Here is a 20,670-nt window from a genome sequence, read left to right on the forward strand (position 1 = left end):
TTGCTCCTATACAAACAGTGAAACCATTACGTAGCACAGCTCTCTATGGAGATACCGTATTTTGGTGCGTATAGGTCGCACTTTTTCTACCCATTTTGCTGCCTGAAAAAGTTCCTGCGACCTATACGACAGAACATTGCCAGCAGTTTTTTTTCGGGCCAATTTTCTGGCCATAGCTCTCGCAAAATTACGCGCATCTGTTACGAACGAACAAAATGGATAAAAAGTATCAATATCAATATCGGTTACTTTCAATAAAATATATCATAAATAACCCATACAGACTATTAAAATTACGAATGACTTTAATTCAAAAATGTTTTTGCAGTCTTAATTACGTTTGTTTCTACTTTCGTTTTACTGGACGCCATTGACATATGTACTCTAGGTTGGATAAAATCCGGACAGATCCGTCCTCTATTCCAAACATTGTTTATACTAATTCTTAGCTTATTAAAAAACTTGAAAGATAATTTTTTACTTTTGATTTTTAAATAAAAGAAAAAAATCCAAAAAGAGATATTTTGTTAAGCTTTTTACTCAGAATCAAAAGAACGCAGTTAATTACATGACACGGAAAGGTGTTATAATTGCTGTGCAAACAATTCACACTTAAACTTGCATGATAACAGAATGTAAACGCAAACCGTCTGCTGCCAATTAGTGTCAAAAAGCCGCTTTTCTTTGATGTAGTCTGTTACCGATACTACTGTTGGTACGAAACGGTTGGGAACGAAAATAACACTGTCCGATTTCCACCAATCAGGTTCTGATAATAATTCAGTCCGCGGCATCAATATGGCCGCCGCCAAAACTTTTTTGCCGGTAAATATTAAATATTGCTGGGGAAAAAATCCGCAATTTAACTGCGACTAATACGCTAGAAATTAATTTTCCGACCATTTCCAGAGCAAAAATTAGATGCGGACTATACATTACCGCGACCTATACACACCAAAATACGGTAATTCAATTTTGTCTCATTTTTTGATGGGCTGAAATTGTACTGCTGCAATTTTTCTGCTATTTTCTATCAATTTATATAAAAAAGTTTTTAAATGGTACCGATGATGAATTTTTCATAACTTGTTGAGAGAACAAGAGCTGTCCGTAAGACAGCCAAGCTCGACTATTCGAAATATTGACCCAGAAGCAGGAAAATATTACCCAAAAAAGTTAAATATCAAAAGAGTTTTAAGTTCAAAAGGGGGAATAATTTGACCAAAATGCATATCAGTTATGGGACTTGCTGCTATCAACTAGTTTTATAACCCCGAAGGCACATGAGAAGTTTCAATTCAATATCTGCATTAGTTTTGGAGATAGTAACTTGCATGTAAAACTTTAACCAGAATTTTCAAAGTCTAAAAGGGGGCATAATTTGCTCAAAAAACATGTCAGAGTTATGGGACTTGACCCAGTGAGGTTGGTAATTGATCTAGAAAAAGAAAAAATAAGTTTTAAATCTATATGCCTTTTAGAAATAGTTGTATGTACTTGCACGCAAAACTTTAACCAGAATTTTCTAAGTCCAAAAGGGGGCATAATTTGGCCAAAATGAAAGTCAGAGTTATGGGACTTGCTGCTATCAACTAGTTTTATAACCCCGAAGACACATGTGAAGTTTCAAATCAATATCTGCATTAGTTTTGGAGATAGTAACTTGCATGTAAAACTTTAACCAAAATTTTCTAAGTCTAAAAGGGGGCATAATTTGCTCAAATAACATGTCAGAGTTATGGGACTTGACCCAGTGAGGTTGGTAATTGATCTAGAAAAAGAAAAAATAAGTTTTAAATCTATATGCCTTTTAGAAATAGTTGTATATACTTGCACGCAAAACTTTAACCAGAATTTTCTAAGTCCAAAAGGGGGCATAATTTGGCCAAAATGAAAGTCAGAGTTATGGGACTTGCTGCTATCAACTAGTTTTATAACCCCGAAGACACATGTGAAGTTTCAAATCAATATCTGCATTAGTTTTGGAGATAGTAACTTGCATGTAAAACTTTAACCAAAATTTTCTAAGTCCAAAAGGGGGCATAATTTGCTCAAAATACATGTCAGAGTTATGGGACTTGACCCAGAGAGGTTGGTAATTGACCTAGAAAAAGAAGAAATAAGTTTCAAAGCTATATGCCTTTCACTGATGGCTGTATGTACTTGCATGCAAAAACTTAACCAAGGTGTGACGCCGACGCCGACGCCGACGCCGACGCCAGGGTGAGTAGAATAGCTAGACTATTCTTCGAATAGTCGAGCTAAAAAATTGAGCAGACTGTAGTTTTGTCAATGTAATATCTATAACAAACTCAACACCATATCTGGTTACCCTCTGATCAAAGATCTAGATACTTATTACTAGCCTGGTTTTAGTTGCCTTATTCACTGCACTTGGTTGGAAACCTCACTTGGGGAGAAAATCTAGCTTGCTTGCAACACCCCGTTGTCTGCCTGGGCCTGAATATTTCTTTATCATATGAAAAGCTGGTAAGACACCATACTGGACCTTGATCATGTTGGTGTGACTTAACCCTTACCCTTCTTTTCTATAGTGAACTTGTCCATTGTTCAATTTGGACAGTACCATGAACTGTTAAAAGGGGTGATTATCAAAAAGTTACTGACTGAATGGCGACCAGTGCAGACCATCATCATACTGCATTCTGTGCAGTCTGATTTTGGTCTGCAGTGGTGGCAAAGGCAGAATCACTTGCCAACCAGGAGGCTAAAGGTAAATTAGAAACCTACAAAACTGAATTACCGAAACTAAGAGCTCATCAGGACAGCCTTGCTGTTACAATCTTCTATTATATTATGATACAATCAGATAAAAAGTACTTTGACTGACAAACCGTATCAATACACTGAATTCAGGATAATATCTCATCATTTTTTCTCTCTATGAAACAGCTGGTACGGTAATTACTTTTTAGCTACCGGTATTATGTGAAGGTAATTAGATAATTTCTTTTTTCTTACCACATAAGACAATAAAGTGTGCTTCATAGCATGTTGTTTTAATATACCATGAAAATCATTTAATTTCGTGGGCATATAATTTCGTGGTTTCCTTACATACAGCTAATTTTTATTATTTTGCCAAGACATATGCATATGAGATTAACAATTTTTAAGATAAAATGTTTTGTTGACGGGATTTATTTTTGTTGATCTGAGCAGTTTAACCAGAAATCCACAAAAAAAAGTAAAAATTCTACCCCACCAATAATACTGGGAAATGATTAATATTTGTGTAGAGAAATAATTTTGAATGCAATTCAATGTCAATGAAAAACTAAAATTTCACTCACATAATCTTTTTATATTTCAAATCCACAAATTCATTTCCAGCAAAATAATCCACTTTGACCAAAAGCGCAAAATTGAATCCCATCAGAGATTACGGTTATGGCAGAATAGAAGCCTGGGAGTTTTTCTTTTAATGCTCAAAACACAATGGTGCCATTTTTCATGTCTCTGCATTTGACATACAGCCGGGAATCAAACCCATAGCCTCTCAAACTTAAAGCGAACACTCTCCAACTAGGCTACAACGCAGCTCAAATGTAAATTACGGTGAGGAAAAAAAGTGTTATGGAAAAACAGCAGTAACCATCTCTCCTGTGGAAGTCTGACAGATTTTAAGCACGTAGTTTTTGCTATGTTGCAGCTGCACTAAATCAAAATGCAGGAAAAATGCACTTCAATGAAAACATCGACAAAAACAGTGTGTGCAAGTAAACACGAAACCTCAATCGTTAGCAACATGTGGTAATTTCACTTAATTTCTGCAAACACAAGACAGATTTCACAGCCAATTTACATGTTGTTTAAATATTTACTTTCAAATATTGTGCTGCAGCATGCAAGATTGTAAGCCAACCTTTGTATCAAAGAGAAATCAATGGTTATTTTTTAGATTTTTCAAATACAAATCATACCTGTACTGTAAAATCATTCAATTTCCTTTGCATGAAAATTTCATGGTTTTCTGCAAAAAAACAAAACAAAAAAAACCACTCAAACCTGTGTTAAGCAGCCAGCCAAGGGAACAGCATAATGATGCTGCTAAACTAGCAGGTGGTTGCTTAAGAGAGGTTGAAATTAGAACAGAAACTCAATTTTGGAAGTTACTTAAACTGACTGGCTTCCTAAGGCAGGTGGCTGCTTAATAGAGGTGACAGCTCAGGCAGGTTCAACTGTATTTGGAGATGTGAATATTCATGGACTTCATAATTTATTTTTTCAAATGTGTTTCTATTTTATTTGTTTGTTGGAATTAAATTTCTGACACATTCACAAAGATTAATACCTCGGGGCGCCATTCATATCTATGATTTCTTCCTACATCCAGTCGCAAGTCACTGTAAATTTCCCCCCATCATTATCAGGGGCGGAGGAGGGATGATGTCAGAGGTATTGCCTAACTGGAAAACAGCCTTTGTCAGCCTGTGATCAAACTTACAGCCTGTGTCAGCCTGCGACCAAACTTACAACCTCTGGTCTGGTAGGTACATTATGTTTGTTTTTTCAATGGCATTTTTCAACAGTATTTCAGTAAATGTAACCGTGGGCAATTAACCTAACTGTAGTGTACCTGGATTCTGTACCAGTACAAACTTGTTCTCCTCAAGTAGCTTCCAACTTCCCCACATCTATGAATCAGAGGTGGACGACAAATGAATTCACACACAATGTCTTTATTCAAATCATCACGGAGAACATTTGCCGCACCCTGGAATGGAACTCACAACCCCACAATCTCCACTCTCCCTACTGTAAGCTAGGTGGGCGGGCTGCATACATACAGAGCTAAAAACCCTACTTATTCAGTCAAAACATTGACCATTGTCCATCAATGTAGAATTAATCAAAATGAAATTGCTCATGTCATATGGAGTGTACAGTATGATATCCCTGGGACAAATTGGAAATTGACTGGTGTCTGGAACAAAAAGACCGAAAAAAGAATCAGATCTGGAGACCTGACATTATTGCATCAGTATTAATCTCATGTCTGTAATGAAAAAAAATGATGGGATACTTCGTCACACTTAATAATCCTTTTTCTTCCTGTAAGTGATTATTATTCTACATAAATGATGATGGTACCTCCCTTAAAGACAGGTTTTATAGTCACAATCATGTCTACAATGATCAGCAGAAGAATCTATCATCTAGCATAATATTTTTAACCAAGTGTAACAAAGTGTCACATTATAAGCATGTCACAGATTTTAAAAGACTCAGACAAGTTGTCCATTTTCTCGATTTCAACTTATTCAAGGGTCATAACTACACAGCCACAAAGATATTACCAGGTGGTTATCAAACATGTCTAGGATACTAAGCCCATAAACATAGTGACAAGCTGTAAGGAACTTGGATAAGAACTTCTCAAGTAAGAGACGGTTGACACTTTTAATTTTCACAACTTTGAAAACTCATATTTACGGCCATAAGGCCATACCAAATTGATATGTCGTTCGTCGGAACTACCGCATCAATAATTTCATTCCCGAGAAAAAAAAATAAAAATTACCCGCCCGCACGTACATAAAAATCTCCGAAAAAAATTTTTTTTTTCGATTACGCGGTCCGAAATAATAACGGTAAAACAGGTTTTATCGCTGTTTTAATGCGTCAAATTGATATTGATCGGATTTCATGCGTCCGTAATACATGTTGCTGATGATCCAAACTCAAAAAGTCAGGAATTATGGTGTTGTTCATTATTTGTTTTAAATCTGGAGTGTCTTTGTTAGTGCCACACATGGCCTTCGATGTGCCGGTAGGTAATGAAATAGGCACATTCTACTTTTGTTCAATACAGTGAAAAGAACGAAGCCCGACTTGCAGGGCTTTTTCACCCTATCTCACGGGGCCGATATTCGGCCCCATTCCCAATGCCAAATATGCTCAATTTTACCCAATCTGGAGCAAAAAATTCCCAATCCAATGAAAAATTTCCCATCTGAAATCAGTTACTTTCTGTTTTTCAATAATAATTCTTTCACAATTAGTTTTGTTTGCCAAGTAAATCAAACAAAATGTTGGAAAAACCAACTCGTTTCTATTTTTAGTAACATGACCGTCTGCAACCTCGGCAAAAAATAATTACAAGATTTTGCTGTGGAAATGTATGATTTGTATGCAAAAACCTCTCAAAATGCATAAAAACACAAATATTAATTGAATAAAGTACCCAAAACATGTTGACAGGTAGTTCTTATACCATTAAAATCAATTGTCACATATTTTCGCGACCCAGTTTTTACACTCGAAAATACACGCACTTTGCATTTCTACTTTTTGGATAATTTCAGTTATAACTTTGGTGAAATCAAACTGTAAACAAAAATTTTAGCATGACAAATAAAGAGTTAGTATTTTCAGGCAATACTGGAACACAATCCTGAAAAAAAAAAATTCTCAAAATTTCACAAGGGGATAGATCCACTACCAGTAAAATTTGAAACTGAAAATTTAAACTAATATATATTAATTAAAAACTCACTTAATTTGTCAGTATATTTTCCCAAATTTGACAATTTACCGCGTTAAAAATTCCCAATATGACCAGGGGCCTTTTTCCCAAAACCCCCTGAAAAAGCCCTGACTTGTAAGACGTGCACGGGGATGCAGTTAAAAATATTTGGAAATATTTTTCAGATATAAAGTTTTCAAACCATTTGTTATCAGTTGTTTAATTCAGCATGTTAGATCTAGAGCCCAAAGCTGAGGCCAACTACTATCTTAAAAAAATATTTGTTCACAGGTCCTGACCGACCTATCACATTGTCTCGGCCCAAATCTTTTTGAACGTAACTTCTTTAGTACAGCAGTCAGATATTCTTTCAAAACACATTTAATCAATTTAAAAATTGTTTAGCTTTTCAAGTAAGTAGTGTTGATATGAAAATAATTCCAAACAAAATCTGTCCTTTTGTAACCCCAGTTTTGCCTGTTTGTACACATGACGCCAGAATATATCTAAAATTGGCTGTAAATTGATTGAACGAAAGAAACTGAAAAAAAAACAGACTTCCCCAACTCTAAATTTCAAGTTCAGTCAAAGCACAACAAACAACACTTTTAAGGGTGGCCATATTGGGATCATTCTTTGTCCGTCTGTTATTATTTTTGCCTGAAAAATGAATCTCTACCACTAAAGCTTAAGCTAGCCTGATCATGATCTGTTAAGAAATTATTCTATTTAAAGGGATTCGAGCAATGTTGAAGCATCTGTATGCCCAACTCCGTTTGGTCTCCGTTTGGTCAAGTGGTTTATTACTTCCCCTGTCACCTCTATGGGTTGGAGTTCCACTAGGGGCACAAATTTGTTCATGTGTGAAAGCCATCTAACTGTGTTTCAGAAGAAATGTTATTCCACACAATCATGTGCCTGTTTTGTCTTAAATATTCCTCATCCTTTGCCATTAAATAGGCACGTCTTCAGATTAATGTAGAAAAATCAAAATTAAAAATAAGACACTCATTTCTTAGTAATTAAAATTACAAAATAAAAAAAATAAAGTGATTCAGTGAGTTTTGGCAAGAATTTATTTGCAAAAGCATTCATGTAGTCTTTAAAACATATAGAAAAGCTATATACTGTGTTACCCACACTGTAAATGTTTGATTTCTGTGTTATTTCTAAAGAAATGTTAACTTTATATATAATCATAACCGCCTCCTCAAGGGTTCAAGGTGGGAAAAAAAAATAAAAAAAGCCCGCTCGCTCCATGTAAAATCTACCCGCCTCAGAAAAAATCAAAATTGAGAAAAAAAAATAAAATAAAAATTTCGCTCGCCCGCTCCTATTTTTTTTGAAAATTTTCCGAAGAACTATTAATCAATTTGGTATGGCCTAACTGGATCCAGTTGGTTATCAAACATGGCCGAGGTAGTATGCTCATGAACATTGTGAGAAAGTTTGGTGAACATTGGATAAGCTAGCTGCTCAAGTTAGACAGCAGACATTTTTGTAGCAAAACATTTATAAAATTCTTCCACTTGTGTTAGCAAAATATTAACTACACATACCCTGGAGTCACTGAAACATTAGAACAATATCCAACCACTATTGTTAATTTCTACTGTCTACAAATTTTAGCATATGGTAAGTCTTTTAACCCTTATCCTGCTATATTTCTACAATGAACTTGTCCATCTTTTGATGTGGACAGTACCATTACCTGTTAAAAGGGGTGCTTACCAAAAAGATACTGACTGAATGGCATGGAAGCACGGATGTACAGTCAGATCATAATCTGCACTGGTCCCAAAAGCAGAATCAATTGTTTCCAGCATGATAAGTCTTTCAAGATCCTTGCAGAGTATGCCATTATACAAGCATTATATTCTACCCCTAACACTTACTATATACCTTCAGATAATTATGTCCAAACTCACAATCCCTAACACTTACTACCTTAAGATATGTCCAAACATTCACAATAAAGTAAAGTTCCTCAAAATATTGTTCTATTTTTCATCTCAGTATCCAGCAACACACTTCAATTGATACCTAATCAGGTTAGTTTACATTGAGGAAATCCGAAAAATTGCTGAATTTGCTTTGACAGCATATAACACTCTGTCATAAATAGTTGCCCACAAAATCCTCCGGCAGATCTATATCTGTATGCAAGGCATGCACAACAAAGAGAAATTCTATCAATAGCATTCTACATAAAGCTTCCGGATTGTCCAGACAAGGTTTGTATGTTAGTTCTGTCCAGAAAAATCATTGTTTCACCAGAAAAAATTGTTTTTGTAGTTAATTGCTTCAGCTACAAATATTTTCTTCCATCTGTTCGTTGCTCTGGTCAGCAAACATTTTTTTTTCCATTTCAGTCCGGAAGTAATTTGTTTCGTATTCATAAAGTAGGCAAAGAGAAGATTGTTGGGAGTAGGATGCCAGTTCATAACTTAATTGTTCTAATGTTTGTTGTTGGGTTGAACGACACACCAACATAATTACAAGTCATATGAGGTCTCTCCAGCTTATAAAGGTGGAGGAAGACCCCAAAGGTGTCCCTCAAGGCATGATTTCAGGCACAATTAAGCGGGCTCTTTGGTAAAATAACCTTACATAATTGCCAACTGGATGGCTTCCTTACATGAAAGAATTCTACGCCCAAAGTGAGCTTTCTTACCCACATCAGTGAGGGGCTAGTAATCTGAAATCTGAGTGACCTTAGCCATTCGGACAAGGAGGTCCCCACATAAAAAAATGTCTTTTAGTGATTATCAAGTTTACCAAAGTTTGACACTTTTTTTGTTGGAGTTTAAAGGTGGTCAATCACATGTAATCAACATTTAATGACATTTTTTACTTTTTGTATATTCTGGTAGAGAATTATTTAAGGAACAAAAAGACCGATTACATAGAGTTAGATTCCTATTTGAAATGTATATTTTATTATTTTTATGAAAGTTTGTAACTACTCCCCTTTAATATGAAAGTATATAAAAAGCTGGGTATTTCTTTTTATTTCGATACAATGTCTAGTTTTACATTTGCATTTGATAGACATATCAACTATTGAACAATCTGAACCAAAATGCAAGTTTTAAAGCTGTGTGTAGCTTCTGAATTCATTTATTTCCAATCTATCTTGGTTGCGCAACCAAGATAGGCAAAGGAAGGTAAAAATAATTTTTCAAAGTTGCGTTTCTAATGAATTCCATCTAAATACATAATTTTTAATGCAAATATTTTACAAATATATTACAATACGTCTAATATTTATACATTTCCTTAGGCAAAGTATGTTTATCAAATTTATACTAAAATAACTCTATCTTGGTTGGGCAACCAGGATAGGAAAATGAAATTCTAAAAATACCTCCAGAGAAAATCTAATTTGTATTAAGTGTTAAGTGAACATAAATGAGTGTAAATGATCAGATGCTAAAGTTTCGAACAAATCCGTTACATGGCCAAAATCTGATTATCCACCTTTAAGTCACATCAACATAATTTATGGTTATATGTCAATTTTCTGGCTTTGCAAGATTATTGAAGAAAGACTCCAGGGTCCCCTCACAACATTATCATAGATATTAGCAAGCATCAGTGTTGAATGGCCAGTGAACCTGCTTCAAACTAATTTCCCCCACGTAAGGCACTGTTTGGGTTCTTAAGTCAGTGGCCTTAAACAATTCGACAATTTATTTTATTGGGTTTAACGTTGCACCGACACAACTTTAGGTCATATGGCGACTTTCCAGCATTGATGGTGGAGGGAGACCCCACTGGTCACTCCTCCGTGCATTATTTCATCATGAGCAGGCACCTGGGTAGAACCATCGATCTTCCGTAAGCCAGCTATAGATAGCTTCCTCACATGCAGAATTCAACGCCCCGAGTGAGGCTCGAACCCACATCATTGAGAGGCAAGTGATTTGAAGTCAGCGACCTTAACCACTCGGCCATGGAGGCCCCTAAACAATTTGACAAAGAGATCCACCAAAAATAAGACTGTACACCTACTTAGTTTAACCAAGATAATTGAGTCCATTAATGACATTCATGTAATACAAGCAAACATAATTACAGGTAAATTGAAAGAAAACACTACCTGTGTCAAACTATCCTACAACATTTTTTTCTCCTCAAAAACTTTATATAACAACCAGGAGAAAGTTATGGGTGTCTAACTGCATAATGTTACAAAGTCATGCATCATTAATATTTCATTATTATAACTAGCAGATGCTACCATCACAGCTGGCAAACTTCTTCCGATTTTCTAGTTTTGAAAAGTTCCCATTTTCTAGTTGTTTTGAAACGTTCTGATAATAATTATAGGAGCTGTGTTATATAACATATCTGATAATGAAATATCACATAGCTGCGAAAATAAAGAAAGAATTTTAAAACTGGAAATGTATAGTAAAGGATGTAATAAAACAATATCTAGCAATGTGAAAAATTATCAAAAGTATATGACACAGTTGCTATAATTGTCAGAAATAAATTATTTAATATTGATTAAAAGATAGCTTTGCAGGACCTAGCCAAAAAACATTTCTCTGTGTAATTAATCAAACTTTATACAAAGAACTTCAAACATTGTTTGACGATATATAAGATAAGAGTGCAATAAAGATTACCTCTATCTCATTGATTTTGTATACAAATAATCTTTTTATCTTGACAAGTTCAAGTGCACACCACTCTTGCATTTTACTTTTTACAGGTTTTTTCCCACTTTGTTACAGCTAAAAAGGCTGATTAATGAATAATTAACTTAATTCAAGAACCTTTTGTTCATTCAAATCAAGATACAATATGTAATGTGAGAGGAAAATGCACCTAAATCAGTCTGAAAAAGGAGAGTATCAATGTTATCTAGTCAAATCTTTTCTTGTCCATTTTCAATTGATCGTAACTATCAAAATATATTTTTTGTTGCATTTAATGTCACTAACTATAGGTCATAAAATTGGCAGCTTTCAGTTTGAGACAGTAAAGGAAGACATTTATTCATTGTGATTGTAAAGACATGAGCCTCCATGGGTATAACCACTGCCCTTCCATTAAGCCAGACGGATGGTTGAAAAGAATTCTAGACCCAAAAGCAAAGTTTGATCAAACCCAATTAAAGCAGTGAGGGGGCAAGTGATTTGAAGTCAGCAACCTGAACCACTTGGACACTGAATGAAGCCCCTGCTACAACAGAAGAAAAGTAAGGGCCTTAACTCATATTAAATTTGATGTACATAGTCCAGAACGCTACAGGATCATAACATGATGGATTAAAGTTCTTAGTAAACACTATACTGACCAAGTTTTTTCAAAATAACAAGAGCTGTCACTAATGGTGACAAATGCCCCCACAGCACCTTGACCTTTGACCTGGTGACCTTGACCTATGACCTGGTGAATCCAAGGTCAGTACTGGTCGTGTACTCAGTAAGTACTATCAGCATGTGAAGTTTGAAGGTCCTGAGTGCAGTGGTTCGCGAGTAAAGTGCCTTCATGCAAAAAGTTTACGTTGTGACGAACGAACGAACGAACTAACGAACAAACGGACGGACAGTTGAAAACTAATATGCCTCCCTTCGGGGGCATAAAAATTAATAACAAAATGATTAACCCTAACTTTGCTGCTAAATTTCTATAATGAACTTGTCCATCTTTCAATTTGGACAATACCACTAGCTGTTAAAAGGGGTGCTAACCAAAAGATACTGAATGAATGGTGAACAATGCAGATCTTGATCAAACTGCACGGATGAGCAAAATAAATTTCAGGGTGATAATATGTTATACCTAATTAATCAGCAAGAAAACATATTTAGATTATACTAAATATATGAGCCGCGCCACGAGAAAACCAACATAGTGGCTTTGCGACCAGCATGGATCCAGACCAGCCTGCGCATCCGCGCAGTCTGGTCAGGATCCATGCTGTTCACTAACAGTTTCTATAATTGCTATAGGCTTTGAAAGCGAACAGCATGGATCCTGACCAGACTGCACAGATGCGCAGGCTGGTCTGGATCCATGCTGGTCACAAAGCCACTATGTTGGTTTTCTCATGGCATGGCTCATATACAAATTCATAACTTTATTATGACAAATAAGGAAATGCATATACCATTTTAAATCAGTTGCAACAATTAACATTAAAATGCTCTGATATCTAATTAAAGAAATGTTAAAATATCAACAAAAAATCATACATTATAGATTTTTTAAACTTTGGTATTTAATTAAAGGCATACGTTTTAATAAGACTGAAAAACAATATTAAAATTTTCTCACTAAAATAAACTTGCATTCAGTTTCCTAAAACTCCTTTAAAACCTGTCAGTACCATTTCAAAATTAAAACTAAACCATGTTAAAATATCAACAAAAATCATACATTATGGATTTTCTAAACTCTGGTATTTAATTAAAGGCATATGTTTTAATAAAACTGAAAAACAACATTATAATTTCCTTACGTATTAAAATAAACTTACATTCAATTTCCTAAAACTCCTTTAAAACCTGTCAATACCATTTCAAAATTAAAACCAAACCATAGCACAGTACCACTTTTGTAATGCAGTTAACGCTATTTTTAGCTCAATGTACCGGTTATACTATAATTAAACAGTAATTTGATAGGGTAATTAACATAATTATTGCCTTAATTATAACCATTAAGCATACACTACAAGCAAACATAAGGTAATGTCACCCACAACTCCAGGAAATTATATGGAGAGTAATTTAAATTAACAAAGCAAATTGGCAAATTTCGTATTTGCTTTGTATCCTCTAACAAAGAATAAACAAAGAAAAAGTGTCAAAAATATCAGGTAGGCTGATACACCTTATACATGTATTGGTTAAGTGTCATAAACCTGCCCGCTGTAAACTTAAGTAGCAGTCAGCAAAATTTTGTCAACTGCTCAGTTTCGTTGAGGGCTAGGGGGGGGGGGGGGGGGGGGGGGGGGGGGGGGGGGTAGTGTGGGCTAGGGCAGGGTTTGAGGACATGCTAAAGCTGTCTGAAACCCAAAGCAAACTAGAAAATGCTTTTGTAAAAAAGCGCATGTCTCCCCCAATGCAAAGTCCTACAGGCAAGAAGTCAATAGGGGTCAGGAGCGAAAGTCAAAGAGACACTTATGGTTGGCTGCAATAGGGATCATCTACTTGGCATGTCCAATCATCCCGCTAAATTTCAACACTCTTGGCCTAGTGGTTCTCAAGTCACTGTTCAGGCTTCTGTGACCTTGACCTTTGATCAAGTGACCTCAAAATATATAGGGGTCATCTACTCTGCATGTCCAATCATCCTATTAAGTTTCAACATTGTAGGTCAAGTGGTTCTAAAGTTATTTCCAAAAAATGATTTTACATGAACAGGCCACTGTGACCTTGACCTTTAATAGACTGACCCCAAAATCAATAGGGGTCATCTACTCTGCATGTTCAATCATCCTATGAAGTTTCAACATTCTGGGTCAAGTGGTTCTCAAGTTATTGATCAGAACTGGTTATCAGTGTTCAGGCCCCTGTGACCTTGACCTTTAACGGAGTGACCCCAAAAACAATAGGGGTCATTTACTCTGCATGAACAATCATCCTATGAAGTTTCAACATTCTGGGTCGAAAGGTTCTCAAGTTATTGATTGGAAATGGTTTTCCATGTTCAGGCCACTGTGGCCTTGATCTTTAACAGAGTGACCCTAAAATCGTTAGGGGTCAACTACTCTGCATGACCAATCATCTTATGAAGTTTCATCATTCTGGGTCAAGTGGTTCTCAAGTTACTGACCGGAAATGGTTTTCAATGTTCAGGCCCCTGTGACCTTGACCTTTCACAGAGTGACCCCAAAATCGTTAAGGGTCATCTACTCTGCATGACCAATCATCCTATTAAGTTTCAACATTCTGGGTCAAGTGGTTCTCAAGTTACTGACCGGAAATGGTTTTCAATGTTCAGGCCCCTGTGACCTTGACCTTTAATGGAGTGACCCCAAAACGATAGGGGTCATCTACTTTGCATGTAGAATCATTCTATTAAGTTTCAACATTCTGGGTCATGTGGTTCTCTAGTTATTGATCGGAAATGGTTTTCCATGTTCAGGCCCCTGTGACCTTGACCTTTGATGGAGTGACCCCAAAATCAAAAGGGGTCATCTACTCTTTATGACCAATCATCCTATGAAGTTTCAACATTCTGGGTCAAGTGGTTCTCTAGTTATTGATTGGAAATGGTTTTCAATGTTCAGGCCCCTGTGACCTTGACCTTTGACAGAGTGACCCCAATATCAATAGGGATCATCTACTCTTCATGATCAATCATCCTATGAAGTTTCAACATTCTGGGTCAAGTGGTTCTCTAGTTATTGATCGGAATTGGTTTTTAATGTTCAGGCACCTGTGACCTTGACCTTTGACAGAGTGACCCCAAAATCAATAGGGGTCATCTACTCTTCATGACCAATCATCCTATGAAGTTTCAACATTCTGGGTCAAGTGGTTCTCAAGTTACTGACCGGAAATGGTTTTCAATGTTCGGGCCCCTGTGACCTTGACCTTTAATGGAGTGACCCCAAAATCGATAGGGGTCATCTACTTTGCATGTACAATCAACCTATGAAGTTTCAACATTCTGGGTCAAGTGGTTCTCTAGTTATTGATCGGAAATGGTTTTCCATGTTCAGGCCCCTGTGACCTTGACCTTTGATGGAGTGACCCCAAAATCAATAGGGGTCATCTACTCTTTATAACCAATCATCCTATGAAGTTTCAACATTCTGGGTCAAGTGGTTCTCTAGTTATTGATCGGAAATGGTTTTCAATGTTCGGGCCCCTGTGACCTTGACCTTTGACGGAGTGACCCCAAAAACAATAGGGGTCGTCTACTCCAGCAGCCCTACAACCCTATGAAGTTTGAAGGTTCTAGGTCAAATGGTTCCCCAGTTATTGCTCGGAAATGAAGTGTGACGGACGGACGGACAGGGCAAAAACAATATGTCTCCTGGGGTAGACATAATAAAGTACTTAATGTGAGGAGTGCAAAATCCCTTTCTACTTTTCAACTTCCACCTTCTACTTTAATAATTAGTGAAATCCCTGACCTTTGTATAAACTTAAATATTAAGCAAATCTTTTCATAAAATGCCAGATAATTAATTGAGAAACCAAGCTAAAGTTTCAGACAGACCAACTAGAAATGGTATTACTTATCAAATTTCCTACAACAATTACCTCCCCTAGCAGTAAATCAACTACTGATGTCACTAAATTAACACTATATGACAATCACATGTCTGCAGCAAAAAAAAACCAAAAACAATTAACCGATTCATCCATCTTAAGGGAGACAACTGTGAGAAAAATTATCAAGTTACCTCCCTTACCTTCCTGCTGCAAATTCACTAAATTTAGCAAGGGCAATACCTTTGTCAATGACATTTAAACTAAATGTCAAAGCAATTTTTTTTGTAACGACTAGAACTAGTATTGTAGAATGTCATGTACACTGTATCAATAACTACAGAATTATTGCTCAATTCAATCATGAACAAGAGTGCAAGAATGTCACAATATACGCCCGTCACAGCAAATTTCTTTACTCTAGCACCTGTATTTGCAAATGGAATTTTAATTTTGTGGTAATTTTTGTAATAACTAAGTGTTTTGTTTTTCTTAGTCCACAAAAAAACTCCTTACCAGGTAGAGATACCTTAAAATACACCTAAAATTGGAAAGTAACATCTATGTTGTACCACAGAAAAGTGGTCTTGGTTTTTCCCTACGCTCAATTATAAAAAAGTTACAATATAAGTTATTTATAGTAACAACTAAGGGAAGTTAATCTTAGAAAAAAAAAAAAAAAAAAAAAAAAAAAATCAAAAGTCCTCACAAAAATCTTTACCAGGTAGAGACTGGTCAAAATACACCTCAAAATTGGATGTAGCATGCATGTTGTACTACAGAAAAGTGGTCTCGATTTTTCCCTACGACTAGTAATGAAAAACTTACAATATAAGCTATTTATAGTAACAACAAAGGGAAGTAATTCTAAAGAAGGGAACTGCGCATGACACTTCGTCTCATGATGGTGTATAATTGTGTCAAGTTACATCAAAATCCCTCCATGCATGAAGAAGAAATGCTTCGGACAAAGTCATTCTTGTATCTGACCTTTGGCCTCTAAGTGTGACCTTGACCTTAGACCTAGGGACCTGGTTCTTGCGCATGACACTACGTCTCGTGGTGGTGAACATTTGTGCCAAGTTATATCAAAATCCCTCTATGCATGAAGAAGAAATGCTCCGGACAAGGTTTTCATTCTTGTATCCTTTGACCTCTAAGTGTGACCTTGACCTTAGACCTAGAGACCTGGTTCTTGCGCATGACACTCCGCCTCATGGTGGTGAACATTTGTGCCAAGTTATATCAAAATCCCTCTATGCATGAAGAAGAAATGCTCCGGACAAAGTTTTCATTCTTGTATCCTTTGACCTCTAAGTGTGACCTTCACCTTAGACCTAGGGACCTGGTTCTTGCGCATGACACTCCTTCTCATGATGATGAACAATTGTGCCAACTTTCATCAAAATCCCTCTATGCATGAAGAAGATATGCTCCGGACAAAGTCATTCTTGAATTTGACCTTTGACCTCTAAGTGTGACCTTGACCTTAGACCTAGGGACCTGGTTCTTGCGCATGACACTCCGTCTCATGATGGTGAACAACTGTGCCAAGTTTCATCAAAATCCCTTCATGCATGTAGAAGATATGCTCCGGACAAGGTCTGTGGACGCCGCCCGCCCGCCCGCCAGGGGCGTTCCCATAATACGTCCCGTTTTTCAAACGGGCGTATAAAAAGTAAAGGCAAGATTTTTCAAGGACAGGTACTCAGTCAAACTTTATTCAACTCGAATACAAATCTCAAGGTGCATATTCTTACCATATGGCATTGTAAAATCAATTAATTTTGTTGCCATAAAATGTTGTGGTTGCAGCCAAAATGGAATATTTTTCTGTGACATGAATTCTCAGTTTCAAATGAGAATACAGAATTAAGATAGTTCTGTACGTTTGAATTGAAATTTTTTCTACAATGTAGAATTTGATTAAACTCAGATTTTTCAAAACTTCAGAATATACCTAGAAAATTCAGCAAATAAAAAAGGTCGTGTGCTTGATTTTTTGCTAGACCGATTTGAAAAATTTGGACCTCATGCAATATTTCATAATGGGAGTCTATGGGAAAATCATAACTTTCATAACATTTACTCGAATAGAATTTTTTCTACAATGTAGATTTTGATGAAACTTCTCATGGTTGTTAATAAACATATGGACTATAATTTGGTGAAATAAAATGTGTAGGTCTGTGTGCTTGTTTTTGAGATATTTGACCATGATTAACGTGAACCGGAATTTCATGCTAATTTTAACTCATTATTTTGAATTTTTTAACGTGCCATATGTTTTAATATCATATTTTGACTTTAGAAATATAGCAACAGTGCCATTGTAATAAATTTACTCACATGTTTCGATTAATTCATAAATTGATTTTCATTTCCGTATGCCGAATCCAGGCTTTATTCTACGTTTTCCGGATAAATAACGTTACGCCATCACTTCCAGTTTTTCAAACGTGCAGAACTACCTTAACAGAAACCTGATAATTTGTTCATTGTCATTTAATTTTGCTGATTGGCAAAACCAAGAAATCCACGAAAACTATTCCCCGAAAATATACATTAATTCTATCCCAGTATGTATGAAATTATATGGTGTAATAAATGAGACACATGTGGCATTCACAATTACAAAAGCTGAGAAATCCTGCAAGAACGAAAAATCGAAAACTGTAAAAACTCTCCGGTTCTCAGTACAAATGTCTTGTAGGTTGTCATGCAATAAGAAACTGCACTCCAAACAGCAGGAATCTGGCTCTGTTACAAAAACCTAATCATATTAAACATCATAGCTGATTTAGAATATTCATTCTTAGAGAGAAACAACATTTGTTATAGAGCGATCACTAGAAAGAGTAAGACTGTAACAAATGGGACTTGACAAAACCCCTTCCCTAATAAATCACTCTCCCTGACAATAGCTCTCTGACAAAAATCCTCCGTGATAAAACCCTCTCGCTCAGACGAAACCACTGCTTGATAAAATCTCTCCTTGAAAAAAGTTCACCCTAAGAAAAACCTCTCCCAGACAAAACCCCTCCCTGATAAAACCTCTCCGTGAAAAAAACTCTCCCTGGCAAAACCCCTCCATGATAAAAACCCTCTGACTAACAAAACCCCTCCATGATACAACCCTCTTGTTCAAACGAAACCACTCCTTGATAAAATCTCTCCTTGAAAATAGCTCACCCTAAGGAAAACCTCTCCCAGACAAAACCCCTCCCTGATAAAACCTCGAGATCTAGCTGGCAAAACCCCTCCCCGATAAAACCCACTGTCTGACAAAACCCCTTCCTGATTAAACCTTTCCTTGACAGAGTTTTCCCCAATCAAAACCCCTCACTGGTAACACCTCTCCTTGACAAAGTCCCTCCTGATAAAACCTCTCCTAGACTAGTTAAGCTCTCCTTGACAAAATCCTTCCTGACAAAACCTCTCTTTGATAAAATCTCTCCTTGACAAAACCTCTACCAGACATAACTTCACCATGACAAAACCTCCCTAATTTTGTATGATTAGTGGCCAAAACCCCATCCACAGTTTTTTTTAACAAATGGGACAAAACCCTTCCTGTCACGGGATCAAGGCAAACAACAACACACCCACAAATGGAAAAAACTCTAATACCATTTTGAACAGGCAGTATGAAATCCCTCACATTTTGCAGTACAATTAATTCATAATCTGAGTTCTGTCTGTAGGAATTTTAGCATCGTGTTTTTTCTTTCATCTTGAAATTTAAATGAGAAAGGTTTTGTCTAACTTGAAATTTTAAAAGGATTGTTTTTTTTTGTCCTACTGTAAAAACAGCCAAGTTCTACTTGCTTCATCAAAAATCAGCAGGTGGGATTTTGCTCCAGTGGAGTTTTATAAAACTTCTAGAGAAAACCTTTCATTTTGTGACTGAATTCAATGCCATATTATAGTCCAGTAATTTCTAAACAAAATGAGAATAGCAATTAATTTTCATCTTTAACAGACCCTACTATCATTCCTCTAAACATTCCATGAACACAACTGGCCATTCTCTTATCTTGTTAAGTGCCCCCAAGGAGAAATATTTTGAAAAACAGGAACTTGCAACAAGACCGTACTATTTATTTGACTTAACAAAAACTTGAGTGTTCTGAAAAAACAGTAGTGTCGGCAAATGCCATGCCTTCAAGATCCCTGTAATCTGTCTGTAAATGAAATGTAATTATAAAAGTATTTAACAAACCTTATAACTCCTGACAGCCGAACTTTTTTCTTTCTCCCCTATAATTCCTGTGTTTAACATCCCATTTCTTATAAATCCACAGCTTTCATAAAGATTTTGTTTATGTCTGACACACAACACATGGCACTGAGCCTACCGGATCAGTAGAACATGTAATAATTTCTGCAATGAGAAAATTAAAATAACCTGTGAATATTGAAAGTGAGTAATAATGTTGCATGTATAATGCCAGCAGTATATCACATCCGAATGGTTTAACATGGTATACAAAACATCAAGACAAAATTCAAGGACTTTTCGAATCCGATTTTTTACCTTTTTCAAGGACTTTTTTTCTCAAATTTTCAAAACCATGTCTTGAAATCTAAATAGTCCCAATAACTTTCAGAGTAATAGCAGAAATTGTACTCTGTAAATTGTGATATAATGTTTTAACTTATGGCTGATAGTTGTGCATACTAGATCTATAAGTAAGAAATATAATAATTTTCTTTCAAATTCTCTTCATTTTTTCTAACATATTTTTTAAAATTCTTTCCATAAAACAAATTGCTGACATTTTTTAAGGAGTTTTGCAATAAATTCAAGCATTTTGTTTTAAAAATTCATTACTTTTTTTTTTTAGAGTTTTGGCTATTTTCAAGGAGTTTTACGGCCAAGTATACAATTCAAGGACTTTTCAATACACTGAGAACAACAGCTCAATCGGGGATCAAACTTGTAACCCTCATGAAAAACAAATTCTGAATATTTCTGAATTGGTATCTGAATAA

The 20,670-nt window shown here is 35.9% G+C and overlaps 1 protein-coding gene across 2 annotated transcripts in view; it reads right to left on the reverse strand.

Annotated features, from left to right (window-relative positions):
- Positions 1 to 20,670, reverse strand: part of LOC123542942 (uncharacterized) — a 57,525-nt gene that overhangs the window by 24,361 nt on the left and 12,494 nt on the right. The window contains exon 2 of one of the 2 annotated variants that reach the window (XM_045328989.2): positions 19,898 to 20,059. The gene's annotated coding sequence lies outside the window, so the exon portion shown is untranslated. Of the gene's footprint in view, positions 1 to 12,986; positions 13,102 to 19,897; positions 20,060 to 20,670 lie in introns of those variants that run through there. The other variant, XM_045328991.2, reaches the window with a different exon arrangement.

The sequence above is a fragment of the Mercenaria mercenaria genome, chromosome 19, assembly GCF_021730395.1.
Source record: "Mercenaria mercenaria strain notata chromosome 19, MADL_Memer_1, whole genome shotgun sequence".
NCBI classification, from domain to species: Eukaryota; Metazoa; Mollusca; class Bivalvia; order Venerida; family Veneridae; genus Mercenaria; species Mercenaria mercenaria.